The following is a 12,352-nucleotide window of genomic DNA, read 5'->3' as shown; positions in this document are numbered from 1 at the left end:
ACTGTGACAGACGAATTTCGCTGTTGCAAATATAAGACATAACCTCGCTAAGGGAGTGAGGAAAAGGGGAACTGACCCACGTAGCTGTGGGAAACCGTGTTTTGACTAGAATCTGTAAGGCTAAAGACAAAAAGGAAACTAACCCTAAATGGTGTACTCTAGTGAGTAAACTGGCCCCTTATGGGAGGAGAGGTTAACAAAACTGAAATTACATGGGTACTAGAGTGGAACAAAGAGCTAAAGAAATGGTAGGTTAGAAAGCAAAAATTCCTCCCCCTGGTTGCAGTGTTTACATTTCAAGTCCACATCACACTGAGCCGATATAGAATATTTTCATCATCGTGGAACGTTCTATTGGACAGTGCTGTTTGCAAGGTTCCCTGGCGTAATCAAGCAGTTAGAAGCGGTTCAAAGTTTGTTGCTGTGTGTCAGGGTTCTCCAGAGAAACAGAACCAATGCAGTAGATAGATGATAGAGATGGATAGATAGATGATAGATAGATAGATAGATAGATAGATATAGATGACAGGTAGATGATAGATTGATAGATGGTTGATAGAAGATTTTATTAGATAATAAAGATAGATAAGATAGAGATGGATAGATGATAGATTTGATAGATATTGACAGATTGATAGAGATGATAGAGAGATAGATGAATTTGAACTGATAGATGGATGGATGAAAAGAGAGATGGATGGGGCTTCCCTGGTGGCGCAGTGGTTGAGAGTCCGCCTGCCGATGCAGGGGACACGGGTTCGTGTCCTGGTCCGGGAAGATCCCACATGCTGCGGAGCGGCTGGGCCCGTGAGCCATGGCCGCTGAGCCTGCGTGTCCGGAGCCTGTGCTCCGCAACGGGAGAGGCCACGACACTGAGAGGCCCGCATACCGCAAAAAAAAAAAAAAAAAAAAAAAAAAAAAAAAGATAGATGGATGGATGGATAATTGGTTGGGTAAATATAATAGATAGTTGGTAGATGATAGTAAAATAGACAGATGATAGATAAGTTTGAACAGATGGATGGGTGAAAAGATAGGTGGATAAATGGATGGATGGATGGTTGGATAGAAAGATATGATAGATAACTAATATAGATAGATGATAAGTAGTTGATAGAAAATAGGTGGATGAATTTGGATGGATGGATGGATATAATAGACAGCTGATAGGTAGATAATACATAAATGATGGATGGATGGATGCATGGACTGACGGATTGATAGATGACAGATAGACGACATATAGTCAGATAGATAATTTATTATGAAGAATTGGCTCATGCCATCATGGAGGCTGACAAATCCCAAGACCTGCAGTCCACAAACTGGAGGCCCAGGAAAGCTGATGGTGTAAATTCCAGTCTGAAGGCTTGCAGGCTCGAGATGCAGGAAGAGCCAACATTTCAGTTCAAGTGCAGAGGCAGAATAAAGCCAACTTCCCAGCACCGAGGCAGGAGAAATTCCCCCTTATTCAGAGGAGGAATGAACTGTTAGAATGCCTTCAACTGATTAGATGCAGCCCACCACATTAAGAAGGCTCATTTTCTCTGCTCAGTCTATCCATTTAAGTGTTAAACTCATCCCAAAACACCCTAGCAGAAACACCCAGAATGATGTGTGACCAAGTGTCTGGACACTCGGCGGCCCAGCCACATGGACACATAGCCCTCACCCTCACACGCTGTTTGCTGGTAACTCTCATGCAGACAGAGCAGCTTCCTGCTCAGAGAAGCAGGTAGAGACCCCCTCCCAGTATGGGATGGACAGATGAGATCACCCCCTCCCGACTCTGAGAAACCGTGGAGTCAGTGTAAAAGTCCTGGCACCGGTTACTCCTCCCAGGACTGTGGTGGGTAGCATGCTAGGGCTGGCCAGATCTCTAGTTAAGAGGGTCCTGACTTATTGCAAGTTGATGGGAATCAATAGTCAGTTTGAACCACGAGGACTTCTGTAAGATGGTGGTCCACGGAAGGTCTGCAAGGTGAACAGAACAAAGGTTTGGGGGCCAGGTTACCATTGTCAAGGACCAGGACATTCTCGGAGAAAGGAACCAAGGTGGGTGGCAGAGAGGATAAGGCACAGTTCTCTGGAGACTGCATCCACTTGGGCATCTTGGTGAACAAGGCCAATAGAGGGTGGAGACCACTTGGGTTTGGGGGGATCTGAAAAGACAATTCTACCAGGGGAAGTTGAATGGAGCCTTTCATTTATTCATGGATGGCTTGGCCAGAATTCCTGGGGCCTCACAGGAAGTGGGTTACTAGGCAACCGCATCAACAAGTGAAGACACTTGTTCATCACAGGAGTCAGTGGGACTCAGGGCACCATGCTTTTTGCCTTATGGGGGCACCGAGACCCTGGATAGGAAGCACAGGGAAGCAGAGAAGCCTTTAATTACTGCCTGTCCATGTCCCCATGGACCTCGGAATGGGAAGACACAAGGTGCCCGTGGGCAGGAGGTGGACACTGTCCTCCCAGGACTCAGAACACAGAGGTCCCACCTTAGCAGAGGATGGCAAGGAGGCTCTCCGGGGATTCTGGTGGAGAAAGAAGGGTTAAACAAGGGTATCCACTTCCTAGGATTGTTGTAATGAAGCACCACAAACTGGGAGGCTTAAAACTACAAAAATGTATCATCTCTCAGTCCTGGGGACCAGACGTCTGAGATCAAGGTGTCCCAGGGCCGCGCTCCCTCCAGAGGCTCCAGGGGAGGGTCCTTCCTGCCTCTTCCAGCTTCTGGGGGCTCCAGGAATCCCTGGGCTTGTGGCCGCGTCCCTCCCGTCTCTGCCTCCGTCTTCCCGGGGCTTCTCTGTGTCTGTGTCTCTCCTCTTCTGTGTCTTAGAAGGACCCTGTCATTGCATGTAGGGCCACCCTCCTCCAGGAGGACCTCAGCTCAGACCCTTCACTTCATCACGTCTGCAAAGACCCTGTTTCCAAATAAGGTGTTGTTCCCAGCAACCAGGGATTAGGACGTGGGCATGTCATTTTTGGGGGTGGGGGTGGGGGGGGAAGGGCACAATCCATCTCAGTCCAGCCCGTAAGCAGTGTTCTGGGTCTTCCCTCCTTCCACCTGGTTTCCGTGACCTCCCCTCTCTGTGTCCAGGAGCTGTGCTTGCCCGATGCCTTCCACGAGCCGCAGGACAGGATGGGGAGTCGCTAGCCTGGCCCCAGCCCTTCAGGATGATCGTGTTAGTGACTCCCCCACCCTGTTAGCGCCCCACCCAGATTGCATTAGCAGCGGCAGCCCTTGTAAATGTGATGAGAGACTCGTACATGCAGAATGCACACGGCGAATCCGATTTTGCAAATTATATTACTCGTTGGAGGAACAGGTTTTCCGGTGATAAAACAGATAAACACCAGATACAGAGCCTGCCGGGGCCAAATCATATCCCGTTCTGCCTCAGGGTGAGGCCGGGCCCAGGGCGCTGGCCCACGCCAGACACTCACCAGGGACAGGATGGGCATGACAGCTCTGTAGGCACCTCTGTGCACAGGGTCACCCGTCAGAGGACAAGTAAGAGGGTCTCGGCTGTCTTTGCAAGGAGGAGACTTTGGGCTCACCCCGTGGAGATTCTGCTGGTAGCAGGGCCACCTTTGGGTCACCACCTCCTGGGTCAGCGTGCAGTGGAGAATTTATCCTCACCCAAAGCACGGTGGCCTTTGCCCTCAGCTCCTAGGAGGTCACCTCCAAGCCCTTAGAATGCCCTGCCCTATGGGAATTTCTTTGGTCACCTGGGGGCTTCTGGCCAGGTAGACAGAGACAGAGTGATTCACTGTCAGGGTCTCGGGTCATGTGGAATCTGTGGTCATCTGGGACAGCTGGAGGCTGAGTTAGCTACGCAGATGGGCAACAAGGTTGAAGTGAGGGAGCCTCAGTGAAGACCCTGGACGCCAAGACTCAGGGTCTCCCCTGGGTGGCCTTAGTCGGTGAACACTGTCGCATCACTGTCAGGAGATGACGTCATCCCAACTCCACCGGGAGGGGCCCCCTGGATGGTCCAAGCTTGGATGCCTCCTGGACCCTCCCCATGCCCCCCTTCCCTTGGCTGGGTTTCCTCTATCCTTTCATCCTAACACATGATAATCATGAATATAAGGGCTTCTAGCGAATTCTGTGAGTCCTTCCTGTGCATTTTCAAACCTGAGAGTGGTCTCCGGGACCTCAGACGTTGCAGCTGGTGTCAGAAACGCGGGCAGTGTGGTGTGGAGTCCTCCCTACCTTGGTGGTCAGCCCCCTGAAGACATCCCCACCACCATCCAGTGCTCCTCTGATGGGGTCATTTTTCAGCCAACACGACCATCCAAATAAACACCAAACTTCAAAACTCAAGATTCAGGATGCCACCAAGCCTCCAGATACAGCATGAGGGCTTCCTGGGGATGGGTTCACGGGCCCCAGAGGAGGTGGTCCCAATTCTTTGTAACTCTACTTCTGTGCACAGTGGGAGGGAGGGGGGACATGTTTCCAGTGTGGCTGAGAGATGCCCAGACCCGGTTCCTAGTGGGACCTGGTGGGTCCCAGTTCACCCACCTCAATGTGGGATCGATACTCACTGAAGTTATGGGAAGCCAGGGATTCGAGGGATAAACCACCTCCATAAAATGCTGGCACTCACAGCCACCATGGATGGGGAATTTCTCTTCTTTTCCCTGGAGAGGAATCTCCGCTCGGTGTCCTTAGAAGCAACGGGACAGAGGCACGGAGGTGACACGCCAGCCTCCTTGGGGTGCTGCTGTCTGCAAGGTTTGGGGGAGCAGGTCCTGTAAGACTCTGAACATGCTGCAAGAATAAACCCTTGAAGTTGTGTGTTTAGCAGGTTGGCATCTTTCGTGCCCCAGGTGCGTCCAGGAACTCACGTGCTCTCAGCGTAAACCAAACAGAGACACGTGAGCAGGAAAGACCTCAGATGGTGCAGGGCAGGTTAAAGCAGTTATGGGGTAGGGGGTTCCTAAGAAACTTCTTAGGATGTAGAAGGTGGAGAAAGCCCCCCAGGAGACGTGACAAGTAAGCCAAGACACGGGTGCCCACCCTGAAGGAGCAGGAAGCCTTTGGGAGGGTGAGGAACAGAGGGAGACTGGAGGGGAAAGAGGCTGGGGGTGCTCCAGAGCTTGGGAACACCGTGGGGTGTGGGTGAGCTTGAGGAGAGGATGTGGGGGTCACGGGCAGGTGGACGACCCTGTAACCCACCCAGAGGTTCGCGTTTTGTTACAGATGGAAACCCGGGAGGACGTCAGGGCAGGAATTGACATGCTCTGATGTCATTGGCTGTAAAGCTTCGCTGGCCCCATCATGGGAGCCGTCAGCAGGTGGGAACAGGGCAGGTGACCCCACAGTCCCGGACTGGCAGGCAGGCAGTTGCGGCCAAGTGGAGAGACTCGGATGGGGGTTCAGACGAAGGGGGATGCTTGCTCGTCCTCGGATCCTAGATCTTGTCTGCAGAGCAAGGGGTGCTGGATGCCAGTTCAACGATGGACCAGTAGGGAGAGACGCCTACTGGGGGGCTGCAGGAAGTACCTCTGGGCCATCTGGGGGGGCCCAGGCTCAGCGATGACCCCCTGTATCTGACCATGAAGTTAAAGGGTACAAGGACACCCCAAGATTTGGGCTAGGTGTCCCCGAGGGAGGCTGGCAGAAGCACAGCTGGGAAAACAGACAGTATCAGGTGATCTCCCCATGCCATACATAAGCACAGCTCCACACAAGAGCCTGGAGACTCAGGACGAGAGTCCAGTCTTGGGCCTGAGCAGATGGCCTGAGCTCCGGGTGCCTCTGGGGAGGGGGAAGCCCAGCTGGGGATCCGGAGGGGTCATGGTCTGAGCCGCACCAACAAAATGGGGGCCTGAGGCTGTGACAGGTCCAGGGTCCCCTTGGGCACCTGCAGGAACTTGGGCAAAATGGAGCCAGCTCAGGGCAGGGGGGGAGGGTGGGGGGACCAGAGGCCCCGGACCTGGAGGATGCAGCAGAGCCGGGCAGGTTAGACCAGCACCCTAGGGAGATCCCTTCTCGCCCACATACACTGAACCCCAATAAGGCCACGTGTTCTGGCACACACTTGGGAGGGGAAGCATATCTTCGAAGAATGTGTCTCTGAGCCTCCGAGCACTGACCTGATATGGCCCAGACCCCTGCAGGGGTTTAATCTCCATCCCAGGGTTTTGTGGATGAAACTCCGGGACTCTGTACAGCCACCTGGACCACCCAGAGCCACCTGGAGGAACACGGGGACCCACCTGGAAGATGTAGATGCCACTCTGTTCTCTGTCATAAAGCTCTTCTCGGCCGTGTGTGTGGTGAGGGTGTGCGTGTGTGTGTGTGTGCAGGCATGTCTGTATAAGCGTGTGGATGCATGTGTGTATATAAGCGTGTGGTACAAGTGTGATGTATGTGAGTGAATGTATGTATAAGCATGTGGGTGCATGTATACATGTGTAAGTGTGTAGATGTTTGTGCAAGTGTGTATGCATGCATGTGTAAGCCTGTGGGTGCATGTATAAATACATGTATAAAATGTGTGTTGCATGTATACATATGCATGTGTGTGCATATGTCTATATATAATCCTGTGGAGGCGTATAGAAATGTGTACGTTTGTGCATGCATGTATGTATAAGCCTATGACTGTGTGTATAAGTGTGTGTTATGCATGTATGCATACGCATATGGGCACATGAATAAGCGTGTTCATGTGTGTACACACATAAGCTTGTGGTCTGTGTGTGTTCGTGCATGTGGACGCATGTACAAGCCTGTGGGTGTACATATAAGTGTGTGACTCTGTGTGTGTGTGTGTGTGTGTGTGTGTGTGTGTGTGTGTGTGTGTGTGTAAAAACCCTGATGTGACTATTCCTCCTCCCGGGGCTGTGACTCTGAACCCCTTTGCGTTTCAGAGCCAACAGGGGTGGACGCTCAGTGTGGGCAGCGCTCCCAGACTTGGCCACCATCGCTGTAGGTGTTCCCTGCAACCATGGAGCCCACAACAGAGGGTGGAGATTTTCCAACTGCGAAAACCTGAGCCAGGATGGGGCCGTCTTCCCATCCCCTCCTTTCTAATGCACAGTCCCATCTGGGGGGCCTTGGGGGTGGGCAAAGCTCTGTCTCCCTGCTGGCTGACTTAACAGCATCTACTGCAGATTTAGGACTGACCCCAAAACACGGCAGCGTGAAGGGCCACACACCGCCCTCCAAGAAACTCAAATGTGCAGCGTCCATAAAACAGTCCCTCGAGGAAGAGGCACGATCAGGGCCCGGCAGACGGGGGTCTCTGTTCAAATGTAAAAAGACCCTTAAACATGCAAATCTCGGAGGGCGGAGAGAAGTCTTTTCAGCTGGAGGAAGCCCTTGGGGGCTCAAGGCTCCCCTGCGCCCCTTCCCGGGCACCGGGCAGACTCCCAGGTGCTGCCACGTCGGCCCCTCACGTGCTGGGGGGGCCTCAGCTCTTCCCCGTGGCCACCCGCCGCGGCCACGGCCCACCGGAGGAGTCCACTCCCTAACGCGATGGTGACCTTTGGCACCCTGGCCGCAAAGAAGTACATTTTCAGACCTTCATCCTGATGCCGTCAGAGAAGGTGAGAGGTCCCATCCTTCATTCGCTGCCGACGAACTGCGTTGCTCGCGGTCCAGACCGGGTTTCCTGAATTCCGTCCTTCGGCAGGGCAGCTGCGTGGGACCCTAGCGGGATCCATCAACCCCCCTCGGCCTGCCCGGCCGGCCCTTGGGCGGGGACGGGGGGTGCGGCCGGGGACACAAGGGCAGGGCCCCCTGCCCCCCACTCAGGGTGCCATTCAAAGTCTCCCCGCTTCCAATTAATTTCCGCGTCATCCCCAAATTCAATTAGATGGGGACCCCGTGTAAGGGAAGAAAGCGGCCGACGTCCCATCTTGACAAATTGCTGTGCTTAGCGGCGCATATCCCGCTGCGGTGTTGAGACTTGTTAATCTTCTCACTAATTCTCAATTACCGTAAAATGAAGCCATAAATCACGCGGACAGGGGATCGATGCAAACGTTGTTTTCTGGGTGATTGGCAGCTTCCCCAAAGGTTTTCTGTAAGTTGGTTTAAGGTTACCGGTTCTCCGAGGGGAGGGGACGGTGCTGGGTACAGAGGGGAGCAGGGGAGGAGAGATGCAGCTTCTCTCCGGGGACCCGGACTTCCGCTCCCCAACCCGGGCCCCCGGCCTTGGGGGACCCAGCGGAGGGACAGTGACAATTTCAGACCCTCAGACACCCAATCCTTCTCCCTTTCGTACCTGCTGTAGCAAATGAGAAACAAATTAAATTTCACTCCACTCTCTCTGCAGAAACCATTTAAATTTTTCATGGAAACTAAATTGTCCCCAGACAAATAGCCCCCGATTGTATGAAAATATACTGCAGCGCTGGGGACAGAAATAAATTTGTGTCACTCCGGATATGCCTTTCTCTGTAATGTCATTCACCGCGGCCGATAAATGAGGCGCCCTCGGAACACAATGGAGAGATGGGCTTCGGGGGGTGCGGACCCCGCCGCGTCCCCCTCCTCCACGGTAGGGGCAACCTCATCGCGTTCCTGTTATTAATTTGCAGCCCCGGTATTACATTCATGAGGCCAAGATTGAAATGCAAATGAGACGCACACGCACACACATGTCCTCGCTGGAGGAGACTCGAGAGGAACGTGAACACAGCTATCGTTCGCGGAGACGGGGCGCCCAGCGCATCAGTCGCCACGCAAGGGGTCCCCGGGGGGCATGGCTGCTACCTGTTGTCCCAGAGCAAACAGTGTTCCCTGTCCCCCTTCCTCTCTGGCCCCACCGATGCCTCTGGTATGTAAATGCCCTTGTTTTGGGGTTTCTCTGTCATTTCCATATATCTCATCCCAGACCCCCCACTCCCCCATTTGAGGGTGAGGGGGTGACAGATGGAGGACGCCAAGGCTTCCTGCCTGGGTCTCCTGGAGAAACAGGGTACACATCTCACCTGCTTCCACCAGCCCTCAGGGGCTGTGAGCCTCACTGATGACCTTCTGTTTTGTTTTTTTTTAATTTTTGGCTGCATAGGGTCTTCGTTGCTGTGCGCGGGCTTTCTCTAGCTGCAGCCAGCGGGGGCTACTCTTGGTTGTGGTGCACGGGCCTCTCATTGCGGTGGCTTCTCTTATTGCGGAGCACGGGCTCTAGGTGCACGGGCTTCAGTAGTTGTGGCTCGCGGGCTTCAGTAGTTGTGGCTCATGGGCTCTAGAGTGCAGGCTCAGTAGCTGTGACCCACGGGCTTAGTTGTCCCGCGGCATGTGGGACCTTTCCGGACCAGGGCTGGAACCCGTGTCCCCTTCATTGGCAGGTGGATTCTTAACCACTGCGCCACCAGGGAAGTCCTGACCTTCTGTTTTAATTCAGCAGCTCGGCCGACTGCCCCAGAGCAAACAAAGACGCCCCGGGGTCCAGCGTGAGGACTGACTGCCGGCCAGCTCCACCCCATGGCAGGAAGGACCCCGGTGAGGGGTATGCCCCCCACCCGGGAGAGCCAGCCATGGTGACCAGGACTCAGGAGCATAGGTGTCCCCTGCTAAGGTCACCGCCAGCTGTGGCTACGCAGCACAGTCTCCCGTTTTAGGGTTTCTGGCCTGGGAGTCAGTTCTGTGGGTTTAGGGCATAGAGCAGCGGCATTTGGAGTCCGGAGGCCAGGTGCTAACCCAGGGGCTCACCATCCTCGTGGGGAGGTGGGCAGGGAGTTTGGCTTGGAGGTCCGCACATGTCCCTCTGCTGAGACTGAAGGTCCACCTGGTGCCCACATGGGAGTCCGGCTTCCCCCTCCCTCCACCCTCAGGACCGCGGCTCTCCGTGCTCCCGACTTGGCTTGGAGGGATCACAAAGGGCCCCCCCTGGCCCTACCACCCACGGAGCCGGAGGGACCCCAGCCCGGCAGCCACAAACCCACACAGGCACTTTGCCACTTGCTGGATTCTCAGAACCACCCTCCAGGTGAGGTCCTGCCCGTTCAGAGTCAGGAAGTCAAGTCATGAAGACCTTGAGTCCCACACCCGGGTTCCTGGAGTGGCCACGGGAGGGACAGGAATCTAACCCAGGCCATCCTAGGCCATCTTGTCCTCTGCAGGGCAGCTCAGCTGCATATTCCTAAAATTTAGGTTCCACGGACAGGTAATCAATGGGGATCTGTCAGGACCGCACTGTTTGTACAGACCCCACGGCCTCACATGCACACAGACGCACAGACCTCTGTAGCAGGTACACCTGAGCTGCACCTGGCACAGCAGCCTGCTGACCTTAGGACAGGTGGCCCCTCTTAGGACTGGGTGGTGCAGGGGACCCCTCAGAGCCACGACCCTTTACTCTTGTAACAGTGGAAACGGAATCACCCCCAAGAGGCACCCGGCCTGTCACCTGCTCTCTCCCCAGCCACGCCCCACAAACCGATTGCTACAAAGGGTCAGCTCGAGAAACACATGGCCAAACCAATGGACAAACCTGGCTTCCAGGGGGATTTTGGAGGGCGGCACTGTTGGTTTTCCACCCCAGTGTGGATGCTCTGCTCCTCACGTGTTACCTGCATGGATATCCACGGTGGCTGTCATCAGCACACCTGTGCAGACACTACCCCGGTGTGTCTTAACCCCTCCACGTGCCTGCCTGGCAGTGACTACATGGAAAGGTGCCCCAGGCAGGGTTTGAAGGGTCTCAGGGTTGGAAGAAACAAATTCACCCTGAGCCAAGGGCACAAGGCAGGTGCAGGGGTGGGGAAGGGGCCCCTTCGGTGACAGGTGCTCTCAGCATCTCGTGGGGTAACCTGGTGGGGCTCTATGCAGGCATCCCCCCAAGGGGTGGTTTCTCTCAACAGCTCCCCCACTGCTTCCCAGGACCACGGTACGGGGCAGTCAGCTCTGCCTTTTCAAGGGGGCCCCTTGCCTTTTCTTCCTCTTTTGCCTTATCCGGAGGAGAGTAAGTTCAACTTGGCAGGACCAGTGTGGAAGCTTCACATGCTGCATGCAGCTGGATCAGGGAAAACCATGCAACTTTATTGGTTTAAAAAAGCTGAGATTTTCCCCCCGCCATGCATTTGGCCCCTGAGATTTTATTTAGTTCTGAACTCTAGAGGCAAAGAGAAGGGTACCATTTATCACACTCTGAAAAAAAAACCACAGTGTATTTTTTAGAGCTGTTTTAGGTTCATAGCAAAATTGCAGGAAAGGTACAGAGATTTCCCACCTACCCACAGCCTCCTCTTACCCACCAAAGAGATGCATTTGTAATCAATGAATCTACATGGACACGTCACCATCACCCAAGGTCCAGAGTTTATAATAGGGTTCACTCTTGATGTTGGACATTCTATGGGTCTGGACAGATGTATAAAGACAGGGACCCACCATTAGAGCATCACACAGAGTAGTCTCACTGCCCTAAGAATCCTCTGTGCTCCACTGTTCATCCCTCCCTCCCCCAGCCCCTGGCGACCACTGATGCTTTTTCTGTCTCTATAGTTGTGCCCTTTCCAGGATGTCACAGAGGTGGAATCCCACAGTCTGTAGCCTTTGCTCATTGGCTGCTTTCACTTAATACTATGCATTTAAGTTCCTCCCTGTTTTCCCATGGCTTCACAGCTCATCTCTTTTTAGTGCTGAATAGTATTCTACTGTCTGGATAGATCACAGTTTATCCATCACAAACTGAAGCACATCTAGATTGTTTCCAGGTTTTGACATTTGTGAATAAAGCTGCTATAAACATTCGAGCGCAGGGTTCCATGTGGACGTAAGTTTTCAGCTCTTTCAGGTAAATACCAAGGAGCATGACTGCTGGATTGTATCACCCTCATTTTTAAGACACAATCAAACAAGAGTAACATGGACGCCCCAGAGAGATTTACGGCGGGATATAATGAAAAGTGTGTCCCAAAGTGATGAAATCACCATGAGATGTCCTTCAGCCCCACACTAATTTAGGACCCCAGGTTATTCATATGAAGACTGAATAAAGGCTTCTATGGGGATGCCAGCTGGGGACGCCAAGATGGTCAGGATTCCTGGGGTTTCCAGCTGCTGCAGCCATAGGTAGGCTAGGAGATGTCGATATGGTTCATTCTTAGACCCAACTTAGGCAGCTCTGGACGTTCCAGGATCCTGGGGGACTCGCTCTCTCACCCAGATTTTGACCATTTCACCCCCAGCTGGACAGGAGAAAAGTCTAAGGACTGCAAACCCACCCTTATGTATTTCATTTTTTTTCTAGGTTGATGCGGTACACTGTTAACCATTCAGGAAGTTTCTAGATTTTTCTGGACCATCTCAGTTTTTCCTGGCTTGGTGGCTTGGATAATTAAAATTGTAAGCCACCCTCCAAAAGCCAAGCTAATGATTGTT

The 12,352-nt window shown here is 53.4% G+C and overlaps 1 long non-coding RNA gene across 1 annotated transcript in view; it reads right to left on the bottom strand.

Moving 5' to 3' along the window:
• LOC125963087 (uncharacterized) overlaps window positions 1-2,904 on the bottom strand; it is a 239,779-nt gene extending 236,875 nt beyond the window's left edge. Inside the window, exon 1 of the long non-coding RNA XR_007474880.1 lies at window positions 2,872-2,904. This is a non-coding gene — a long non-coding RNA (uncharacterized LOC125963087). The remainder of the gene's footprint in view (window positions 1-2,871) is intronic.
• Window positions 2,905-12,352: the final 9,448 nt, after the last annotated feature.

This window comes from Orcinus orca, chromosome X (assembly GCF_937001465.1).
Source record: "Orcinus orca chromosome X, mOrcOrc1.1, whole genome shotgun sequence".
Taxonomy (NCBI): Eukaryota; Metazoa; Chordata; class Mammalia; order Artiodactyla; family Delphinidae; genus Orcinus; species Orcinus orca.
The sequence above is the reverse complement of the archived record's forward strand: the minus strand, read 5'-3'. Positions and strand labels throughout refer to the sequence as shown.